The following is a 12,001-nucleotide window of genomic DNA, read 5'->3' as shown; positions in this document are numbered from 1 at the left end:
TCTCAGATTTCAGGGCTGCTGTGTGGCGCCTCTGGTTTCATCAGGATGTCACTCTTGGTAACGGCATCTGCTGTGCTTCTAATGAACAGCCAGTGACAAACACAGAGCCTCTGCTGTCCCCAGAACCTGCAGAGGACAGCAGGGCCGCAGCTGGGAAAGAGAGAACAAGCCCATATTTCATAACAATTACTCTGGATTATCAGGAAAGGTGGCAAGAAAAACTGTTAGCAAGTTGGTGGAAAGAAGATTTATGGCTTGGCAGCTCAAAGGTGTGACAGGTTTCTCCTCTGGTGAAAAATCACTTCTTTGGAGGTGAGAAAAGGGCAGGCACCCTGCTCAGCAGATGGGAATTCATCAAGTTAGCTTCACTTTTGAGCAACTCTTAGTCTCAATCTAAAAATATCCTTTCAACTCCCTAGAACAAATAATTTCTTATGTCTTCCAGGGAACGTTTCAGAATTCACAAAGTTTAACATACCACACTGCTCACATCCCATGGTCAATTCTCAGTCTTCATTTGACCTTGCGATAGCATTTGACATTACTGAATTACCTTTTGCTTCTTGGACCATTTCCTTTACTTTTAGGACTTTACTCTGTTTTATTTCTCCTGTTATCTCACAAGCCCCTCTTTCTCAGTTTCCTATGTTGATTCCTTGTTTCTGCCCAACCTCTTCCACTGGCGTTCTCCAGTTCTCTTGTCTCTATCCAGCCACTCCCTTAGCATGGTCATCCAACCTCAGGCTATCAAGCGCCATCTGAACCGTGTGGACTAAACTCTTGACTTTAGTGTAGACCTCTCCCCTGAACTCCAGACTAATTTGTCGAGTTGTCTACTTTCTCCATGTGGATGTGTAACACACGCCTCCAGTTTAACATAGCTTAAAACAAACGTCCCATCCAGCCCTGCTCCCACCGCCAAGCCTGCTCCCTCTTGAGTCATCGCTGTCTTAGATTTGTCAGATTCTGAATCTTGCAGTCATCTTGGTCTTCTCATTTCTTTCATATCCCACATCCGATCCATCATTTAAAATGTGATTGCCTCTGCTTTCAAAATATACCCCATACCTTGCCATAATCCCACTACCCTCACCCCCCGCACTGCTGTCTATGGTCTAAGCCCTTTAGTCATCTCTTGCCTGGGCTGTGAACAAGCCTCCTAATTGGGTTCTCTGCTTCTGCCTTGGCCCCTACTCAGGAAGAGAGAGGCTTGGAAAAAGTGATTTTGATTCTTAACACAAAATAAGAGTGATCCTTTTCAAATTTAAGTTCCAACTGCTGAATCACTCAGAACAAAAGCCACAGTCCTGAGCTTGACCTCAAGGCTGGCCAGATCTGGTCCCTCTGATCCCCTCGCCCACCACTCCTCTCCTTTCTCACTTCGTGCAGCCACGCTCACCTTTCTCTTCCTTAAAACCATGATGCAGATCCCACCTCAGGCCAAGGTGCTTGCTTTCTTCTTGGTTTAGATCACTCTGCTCTGCTCATATTCATGACTCACTCCCAAGCTTTCTTCAGATTTATTCTATGATGTTCCCCACTCAGGGGAAACTTTTGGTCACCTGATATAAAATAGCCTCTCCTCTCCTATGGAGGGAGACCTCAACTTCTGCTTATCTTCCCTGTGGAAAGAACTGAATATGACTGGGTGAGAGGGGGAAGAAGGAGAAAAAGAAAAAGAAAAAAATACCAAGGGGGAAGGGATATGAATTAACATCACAAAATATCATCCTGTTTCAACAGAATCCAGAGTTTCATGATGGGTTCTGGGCACACTGAGTGTGGGGGGCTGGCGGGGCTCCACAGTGGAAATGCCCAGTGGTCAGTTATTTCACCAGGTGAAATTCTTCACATCACTGTGGCACGAAGGAAAACTGGACAGGCGGCTTGTCTGGTCAAGACTGGACTTGAAGGACATGGTGGAGAGGAGTTGCCATGACAGTTCTGAGGATGATGTGAATCTGGAAGGCAGCCCCTTATGGCTGATATTGCATCATCACGCTCCCCTGTGTATGCATAGCACTTCAGAGTTTGCAATTTGCTTTCGTGCGTGTGACCTCACGTACCTTCTGGGCAAGCATCACACAACCATATCACAGAGGAGGAACTACTCTTCCTGCAAGCCCCCCAGAAGGGGAAAGGGCAGGTGACAGCTGTCAGGAGTGTGGTCCTCAAATGTGTCCATCACTGCTCTCACATACTTTCTCTCTCATCCATTATTTTAGGATAGCTCTTAACTTAGAGTTCTTAATGATGGGTTTAGAGAGCCCAGAACCCTCTAAAGTTGTAGGAAACTTTGGGTGTGATGTATCTATACATTATATTTCTTCCCTTGATGGAAGTTTCCATAGATTTTGTAAGATTCTCACGTAGTCTGCAACTTCAAAATAACTGAGATCGCAGGACAAGGGTGCTGTTTCTCAAAGTGTTTTACCTGGGTTCCCAACATAAACAACAACAACAAAACCAGTAATATTTGTTAAAAAAATATTTCAGTGGTTCCTGGACCTCACCTCAAGTTACTCAATTGGGGCTCTCTGGGTATAGCCAGGAATCTGCATTATTAGCTGGTATCCCAGGGAGTTCTTGGGCACACGAGTAATTGTTAATCAACTTCCATCTCTGTAGTCTACAGTTCTTGACATAAAGGCCCCCGAGGCTGAGTTATGGAGCTCTAGCAACCGTCAGTAGGGAGATTATCCCAACCACACAACATTTTTCCTGCCACAAGAATCGGATCAGCTCTAAGGCAACCTCCAGAGCATGCAGGACCTAGCAGGTCTTCCCTGGGCTCCTACCCCTTGGGAGCAACGAGCACAGGGCAATCCAGGAAAGCCACTTGCAGCCGTAATCTCTTAGGTGTTTTCATCATCTGCCAGGTTACGTCAGGAGCCCGAGCATCCATTCTTCTGCAGCACCAGCCACTCATTGGACTTGGGCATAGGTGCTGGTTATCAGTGTTGGGCAGGAAGAAGACCCCTCTTGGGCTGTTCCAGAGCTGTCTCTCTTATGGATACACTGGGGCAGGGGTCAAAAACCTTTTTCTGTAAAGTGCCATCTTTTTCTGCGGGCCATCTGGTCTCTGTTGCAAGTACTCAACTCTGCCATTGTAGCTCTAAAGCCATAGACAATATGTAAATGAATGGGCGTGGCTTTGTTCTAATGATGTTTGACCTACAAAGACAGGCAGTGGGCAGCATTGGGCCCACCAGCCTACTTTTCTCACCTCTGCACTGGAACCTTGATAGATGCCCCGTCTTCTTGATTTTCTCTACTGATACAGAGAAGTAGTGATGTGAAGAATCCAACACAAACAAAGAAGTCCAAACATGAAACCCCAACGTTCCACTTCCTCGATATATGGCGTCGGAAAGCATGACGCTCTTCTTGTGGCTGCTGATTTAGTTTTCTAATTATGTTTTGCCCAGGATGATATTAAGATGGGCTTACACTCTCTGAGCAGATCCCACCTGGGGCTCAGGAGGAGGCTGAGGGTGCATGTGGAGAACTAAGTGAACCAAGCTCGCCTTGTATTAAAATCAGTCACAGGTAATTGAGATAAGACTGTCTACAACCTGCCAGTGGGAATGAGACATGCCCCTGTGAGTGGCTGCAGTTTATTAAATTTGAAAATGGCATCTCTTGCCTTCATTTACCTGGCTCCCGGAGGCCTGTGCTCCAGCAAGTGAAAGTCACGAGGGCAGAGAGGCACCCCCCCACCCCAAACAGGGAGGACGTTATCCTGACTTGCATATTCTAGCACAGGAGAACAAGTGGTGGAGAGGATTGGCATTTATTGATTGTCTATTACGTATTAGGCACATTGGGATCTGCTTTACAAATAACAACAGCTAATATTTATTGGGTGCTTGCACTTTATTATTTTACTAGTTATATCATTTAAACTTCCCAATGACCCCACAAATTAAGTGCTATTATTATACTCTTTTCACAGAAACATAAGTTAAATAACTTTCTTGAAGTCACAGAATCATTTAAAACAGGCAGTCTTACTCAACCATGCACAGTTTTTTTTTTTTTTTAAAGATTTTTTTATTTTTTCCTTTTTCTCCCCAAAGCCCCCCGGTATATAGTTGTGTATTCTTCGTTGTGGGTTCTTCTAGTTGTGGCATGTGGGACGCTGCCTCAGCGTGGTCTGATGAGCAGTGCCATGTCCGCGCCCAGGATTCGAACTAACGAAACACTGGGCCGCCTGCAGCGGAGCGCGCGAACTTAACCACTCGGCCACGGGGCCAGCCCCTCAACCATGCACACTTTTAAACATTTTGTTAGATGGCCCCCAAATTGTCTGTTTCATAGAAAACCTCCTCTTAGGGAGGTGTTATTAGCTGCATTTTACAAGAGGACCTGAGAACATGGGTGACTTTCCACAGGTATACACATAGTCAGGGGCAGCCCCAGATCCAGGTCTGTCTGACCCCAAAATCCGCATTCCCTTTACTGCTGGCTGCTGCCTGGGGACCTAGGCCGAGTCGTCCTCCAGCTAAATCTCCCTGTCCTCTCCTGACAAGTTGCGAGAGCAGTGTCTGCCTGTCTACCTCCCAGGACTGAGAGGAAGCTCAGATAATAGTCCTACACTTTCAAAATGATCTACTTTAAAAATGATACAATGCTAAATAACTGCAGCTTATTGATTAAAGATACAAGATTTGGAGTCTGATAAATCTGGATTCCGCCTCTGAATCTGCTGTTTGCCAGCTGGGTGACCTTGGAAAAGTTCCTGAGTCTCTGGTTTTAAGCGTTTTCGTCTACAGAGTGGGTATAGTAACACCTATCCCACAAGGTTGTTGTAAGGATAAAGTGAGGTTTTGTTAAAGCTCGACACCTGGAGACCAAAACTGTGTCATTCCTTCTTTATTTTATACTGATGAGACAAACTGCAGAACCCAGAGGTGTTAGAATAAGAGATTAAGGACTGTGGAAGTACAACCGCAACAGGAAAATAAATAGCTCAGAGAAAGAGATGCTGGGTAGGGGTCACGTCGCAATGTTGCCTCCTGATTGGATGGCTTCTTTCCTCTCATTCCAGATACAGCCACAGCTGTGGTCATACGAATGTGTTGGCAGACTCTATCAGAGTCTATGAAAATAACTCTGCTGGGCCGTACTGAGCAATCTACATTCATAAGTTTAGAAAAGCAGATAGCCATAAAGACCAGTTATACGGCATTTGCAGGAAGCTGAGCAGCGAAATCCCAAACTTGGTTTCCCAATACTGGGAAAAAGGAAGAGCCTATAGACCCAAGCCCCTTGCCTCCTGGCCAGCTGACTGCCTACCCAGACATGAAAGAAGAAATTAGGGATTCCTGTTGACTTAGGCAGCCTTTGTTGGAAGTAAAGTAATTGGTCTGAAAACGGAAATCCTGATCTGTAGAGTGTGTTCCAAAGTCTAAATTCCAAAGCAAAGTGGAATTTAGAACACCCTCCATCTGTACAGAAACAAGATGGTGGGTTGCTTCCCAGGCCAGCTCTCACATGAGTGAACTGAGGAACAGCGTCATTAGGACGAATGGTAGGGCTTCAGCCTTTGTTTCTGTGGGGAAATGAATTTCCTATCACATAGCAAGCGAGGGACATGAAGGCCCAGGGAAGAGGTGAATCACCAGCCGCAGCAATATCAGCCAGTCAGTGCCCTGCTTTAGCAAGGCAGGAAAACGAGAGGGTCAGAGAGCCTGAGCTAACATTTAAGAAAGCACTAAACAAATACCAGGCACTTTTTTTACTGCTCTTGTGATGGTGATGACAATGGTGATTACTGGTGATAAGGACTGACTTTCCACTGCAGCCATGGAAGCCATTTGCCACCCTGTGTGTTTTGAGAAGAGGACAGAGGAACAGTAATGTGAGATATCCTTCTCCCTTTTGAGGACTTCAGAGGAATTCTCTCTATATAAACCCTTTCGTGGCACTGCTGTTGGGAGATTAGGACTTATGTTAAATGTGGACTACAATTATGATGGCCACCTACATTAATTACTAACTGTGTGCTGGGCATTGTGGTATATATTTACTGTTTTGATTACTTACAACAACTCTGAAAGGTAAATATTACCCCTCCCATTTTACTGATGATGACATTTGGACTGCATCAGGTTTACTAACTGGTCCAAGGCCACATAAGTAGTAAGTGATTGAGTTGGTATTAGAGCCCAGATCATTTTCACTCCAATAGTAGCCTTTTTCTACTACATCATAACCTTCTGTTTCCTTAGCCTTTCTCCATTATGTGTTCTTTCTACAGGTCAGTTGGAAGAGCCACTTGGCTTGTGCTGAATTTAGAGACTGCTGAGTTTTGTTAAAATGTGGTTCTGTCTCTTTGACTAGTTATCAAGTGTCATTGTATGGCTCCTCACACACTATTCTCTCGAAGAACTTGAGGAAAGGATTGCAACATGAGTGTGTTTTATGATAGTCCCTGGTGAAATTAGTGGCCATGGATAAGGTTTCAGGATAATTCTTTAGGCCATTGTTCTAGACCCACTTTCTTTGCCAGCTGTCAGGGTAGTTCATATCAAATTCTTCTTAATGGGAGGATCCATTTCTACCTCCACCTTGCCTCTACCAAGACACATGCATATTTTCACACTGCTTTCAAACGATTCCTTATCAATTAGCCCTTTTAGTTCCCTTACAATGGAGGAGAAAGAGATCCACACATGTAAATTTAAAGGAATATAGTTTTTAATGCAAGGACTATATCACTTTACAATGTGCTCCCTCTGGTTTTGAAAATTCACTGGAAAAACTTAATCAATAAAATGGACACCTCATTTTCTCCTATCCCAGAATTCTGTAGCTGCTAAAATTATTTTCCTGTATGCAAAGGAAAGTAGACATGTCTTTCTCCATAAGAGTATTTGCATAACCAATTCCAGCTTAGGCACCTGTTATTCAAGCAGTGTGCCCATTTATCCCATTTCTCTTAGAGAAAATATATTCTTTTCAGAGTCCGGTTCTGGTCTGCCTGGAATCATGTGACATCAACTTCTCCCAGTATGATTGCCATCTTAGACTCAGTTTGATGTAGCTCTCTGCTTCTTGTGCTCTTGTGTTATGTACAATGTCTTGTACTGAAATATTTTATTTGTTTGTTTGCCTTGGTTTTGTTTTAGTGCAGTGCATTTGTTGGAACTGATCAGCCAATAATGATACATTACTATAACTGAAGTCCATAGTTCACGTAGGGTTCACTCTTTGTGTTGTATGTTTTATGGGTTTTGACAAATGTGTAATGCCATGTATCCACCATTACAGTGTCGTACGGATAATTTCACTGCTCTAAAAATCTTCTGTGCTCCACCTGTTCATCCCTCGCTCCCTCATCCCTGAGCCCTGGCAACCACTGATCGTTATATTGTCTCCACAGTTTTGCCTTTCCCAGAATTTTATACAGTTGGGCTATTACATGATGTAGCCTTTTCAGATTGGCTTTGAAACAGTATTTTAACTTCTTAAAATCAGGAAAACTAGCTCTCACATTTATTAGGGAAGGTCTACCAATTTGCACTAATTTTGGAAGCTTCCTGGACAAGGCAGAAGGAGAGTCCTCATTTTGCTGCTGCTACCAATTTCTGGGTTGTTGCAGGAATGTTTTGAAAGGTGATGTGGGACGGTGTGAAGAGTTGAGTTAATCATTTTCCCCAGTTCCGTGATCATTGGCTCCCTCAAGTCCTCTCATTCTTGTTTGTTTGACTTCTCAAATTCATCCATCCGTTCATCCATCCATATATCCATTCATCCATACATTCGTGTATCCACCCACCCATCCACTGCATTCCCTTCTAATCCTATTGCACTGTCTGATCTCACCATTCTGATGTGTTGAATAAGAATCTCTGAATTTTATGTATCCTTGTAAAATGTAGCGTTCTTATTGTGTGAATGTTTTACATTTACTTAAATTGCACTGTGCTAATTGCTTCATTCTGTTTTTATATTCTCTAGCTGTTGCTGGTAAACAACCTAGTCTGTTGCTTCTTCCTGCTAAATAGTATCCAGATGGGCATCCTCCCCCCCGTTGGTTTTCCCTTTCCTTGGCGATGGTCACCTACACTCTTTACAATGCAAACCAGGGCTATAGAGGAGAAATGTAGTGATGAACAATTCAGAAATTTTTACATTTTTTGAGTGTAGAAACCCATGAACAGCCATTGTTCCTGCCTCAAAACCGACTTGAAGGGGGACCCAGCACTTTCCTTTAACAAATTCAGGAAATAGATTCAAGTTCACAAGGGTTTTTAAAAAAATGAATATTTTACTGAGGATTCTATGGAAAGACAAAGATGAAGATAAGCCACTTATCCCTTGCCTTTCCCTCTCGCAAGGTCCCCTTACAACAACTCTACCTTCTTCCCTCTCTCTCTTGTAGCCCCAACATTGACATCCCTTTTCAAATGTAAAGTGACTTGGCTCTCTGGACTCCCCAGTAGGCCTCTTCACTTTCCTCCCACTAACCTGCAAATAAAGTATCCTCTTCGGGGATGTTTCCTTCTTTCTAAAGTGTGTGTGTTAAGGGATGGGATTATACAGGGAATTACAGCAATAATTTTTACATGCTTTGTTCTTTAGTTTTCTTTCTTGCAATTATTGAAATACACCAAAATTTTAAAATGCAATGAGCACACAATTAGAAGGCATCATCCTACTGAGTATTTATAATTATTATTTGTGTTCCTTTTATCATGCTTTACATAAATTAGCATAGATTCTTTTCTAATCAACCCAATGAGGAAAATGATATTACTTTCATCTCACATGTGTATTCTGTTTGTAACTATTTATTATGTGCCAAGCACACGTTCTGTGATTTGCAATGTTTTATTTGATTGTTAGAAGAATGCTTTCAAATTTTTTAAAATCTCCTTTTGTAAATGAGGAGCCCTATGCCCAGACCGGTGATGCACTTTCCCAGTCGTGGAGACACTGACCCTGAAGGAGGTCGGCCTACAGACCTGCCTGGGTCTTCCATCACTGCTCACTGGTTAAAAAGTTTAAGGTACAATAATCCATTCAGCACTGAGAGAAAGCTTTCCATCTCCCTTGATACTCAGAATTTAGAATTAGGGGCACACAGATTTTGAGAGCCGAAGGGCACCTTCACATCATACCAGTGGGGTGTTGTTGCCAATTTGGGCAAGAAAATTCTTCCTTAGGCAAGACTGTTTTGAGCATCACTTGACATTTAGCGTTCTGAAAGCTGCCTACCAAATGCTAATAAGACTCTTCATTGATTGTGACATCTCAAAATATCCCTCACAGTTCCAACCCTCCCCCCACCCCATATTCAGATGAGGAAGCTGAGGCACAGGGAGATGGAATGACTGGGTCACACAGAGTTTCAACGCTGGCTCCAATTCCAATTCACCCAGGTGCTTTTAAAAATGTACCAATGCCCTGACCCAATCTCGTACCAAATACGACATCTCGGGGTGAGAGCCAGGCACTGGCATTTTGAAAAAGCTCCCAGGTGGTTGAAATGACCAGCAAAGTGGTTAAGAGACCGGGCTTTGGAGTCATCCTTTCTAGGTTCAAATCCAGTTCTACCATTTACTAGCTGTGCAACTTTGACCACGTTGTCTCGTATCTTGGTGCCTCCGCTTTAAAATATAGTTAATAGGATTTATTTCATAGGATTGTTAGGATTACATGAATTAATATATGGAGAAGTGGTTGGCAAATAGTAATAGGAGATGCCAGTTATGATTATTACTATTATTAACATCATTATTAGGTCCCAAGTCTCCTTATCTTCTTACTGATGCTCCCTCCCCTAAGATTTCACTCATTTTTGGTGGTTTATTGCCAAATATAAGCCTTGGGTCTGAAAACCCAGCCGTAACTCTGCATGGAGTTTAGGAGGGAGGAGCAGGGATGAAATAGTCTCCATAGGTGGGAAGGATGGAGCAGGGACGTCCTTCAGATACTGAATTTCTTTGGCTATTACTAACCTTCCCCAGTGGGACAGAGGATTCAGTGAATTGCACTGAAAGAAAGAAAGGTCATTGTCACCTCTCTGGATAGAGTGGCTTTGTGGAGGCCACAGCCTGGTAGCATTGAAAGAATATTAACTTCAAAGTTAGATCAGGCTTCAAATTCTGGCTCCACAGCTTCCTAACTGTTAGATCTTAGGTATGTTACCTAAACTCTTCAAGTTTCAATTTCTTTGGTGGAAATAAAACAGCCTGCAATGCAGTATTATTGTGGGAATAAAATAAACTAATTTGTGCAATGCTCCTGGCACAGAGAAAATGCTCACCTGGTTTAGTTCTCTTCCTCCAAATGCTTCTCCAAAGGAACCATTCCTCCCTTGCTCTCCCCACCACTCCTCCCTCCCTGCTCACTCCCTTCCCAGCCACCCTGGAGGCTTGAGAACAGAGTGGAGTTAAAGCACATCATGTTGGACTAACAAATGCACAAGGATTGAACTGCTTAGGAGAGCTGTTTAAGAGCTAATGAGACTCTCCTGGATACCAAGAGGAAAAAGGCAGGGAGAAAAAAATTTGCATAACTCATGAAAGCAATTTTATTTCACAAAAAGAAGTGTGCCTTTTTTTTTTTCTTGTTTAACTCAGCTAGTCGTTCCACTGCCCGTTTCCAGCTGGGCCCACTCTGTGCCATATTATAGACTGTAGACGAGTAAGAATAGAAAAGAAGAATTTCAGACTTCAGCTCTGGAGTCTAAGCAAAAGGCCTGGAAGAGCCACCATGTCGGATATTTAGCTTGCAACTCAGAGTAAGACAATGCCCACGCCTTTGTTGGTGGGTGTAAATGTTATGTTGAAGGATAGCCTGAAACTGGATCCCGTGAAGCTCAAGGCAGTAGCAAATGATAACAGCTTGAATCCTTGATGTTTCGATTCCAGATCCCTTTGTCCTGTAATATCCCTTTTGATCCTGAAATAGTTCCAGGAAAACAGAGATTACCATCTTCATGTTATAGACGGAGATGCTGACACTCTGAGAAATCAAACCAATTTGCCTTGAGTCATGGAGGACTATCAAGTGACTTCAGATTTAATATTGAAATCTAAGATGACTGACTTTAATTCCTATTCTTACTACTTCCATTTATATTGACCTTTATAAAATGGCGTAAATAAGGTGCAGGCGTTCGTACCACTCATAAATATTTTTCCGTTTCTCCTCTGAAAACACTGGAAAATCGTGCTTGCCTGGCTCCTGAAGGCATGATCATATGACTTGCGTTAGCAAATAAAATGTGAGCAAAGGGATACGTAGCATATCCCAGCAAAAGCATTTAATGGCCAGAGAGAGTCTTTACACCAGGAATTGGCGAACCATGGTCTGCAGGCCAAATTTACCCCACTACTTGTTTTTGTGAATTGCATTTTATTGGGGCACAGCCTCACTCATTTGTTTATGTGTTGTCTCTGGCTGTTTTCACACTACACTGGCAGAGTTGGGTTGTTGTGACAGAGATCTGCTGGCCTGCAGCATCAAAAGTATTTAGTGTCTGCTCTTTTAAGAAAGAAATTATCTGGGACTGGTCTGGTGGTGTAGTGGTTAATTTCACACTCTTGGCTTCAGTAGCCATGGGTTCGTGGGTTCAGATCCCCGGCGTGGACCTATACACCACTCATCCAGCCATGGTGTGGCAGCATCCCATATACAAAGTGGAGGAGGATTGGCATGGATATTAGCTCAGGGACCATCTTTCTCAAGCAAAAACAGAAAGATTGGCAACAGATGTTAGCTCAGGGCCAATCTTCCTCACCAGAAAAAAAATAAAAAAGTTTGCCAGCCCCTGTTCTAGGCAGTTCTTCCCAGCCAGGTCAACTGAAGAGTCTGAGTGCCCCAATAATACAGGTAGAAGCTGGTGGAGGCTCCTTCAAATTGGACTGTTTAGCTGATGCATGTAGAACAGTTGGCCTAGAGAGTTGTCCAGACCCATTGTAGACTTCACATGAGTTAAAAATAAGTCTTTATTGTGTTAAGCGGCTGAAATTTTGGACTTTTTTTA

The 12,001-nt window shown here is 43.2% G+C and overlaps 1 long non-coding RNA gene across 1 annotated transcript; it reads left to right on the top strand.

Annotated features, from left to right (window-relative positions):
- The first annotated feature begins 5,427 nt into the window (after window positions 1-5,427).
- Window positions 5,428-8,514, top strand: LOC139074188 (uncharacterized). Its single transcript, XR_011523725.1, has 2 exons — window positions 5,428-5,533; window positions 7,966-8,514. It is a non-coding gene; the product is annotated as an uncharacterized lncRNA (long non-coding RNA).
- The last annotated feature ends 3,487 nt before the right edge of the window (window positions 8,515-12,001 follow it).

Source organism: Equus przewalskii, chromosome 10 (assembly GCF_037783145.1).
Source record: "Equus przewalskii isolate Varuska chromosome 10, EquPr2, whole genome shotgun sequence".
Taxonomy (NCBI): Eukaryota; Metazoa; Chordata; class Mammalia; order Perissodactyla; family Equidae; genus Equus; species Equus przewalskii.
The sequence above is the reverse complement of the archived record's forward strand: the minus strand, read 5'-3'. Positions and strand labels throughout refer to the sequence as shown.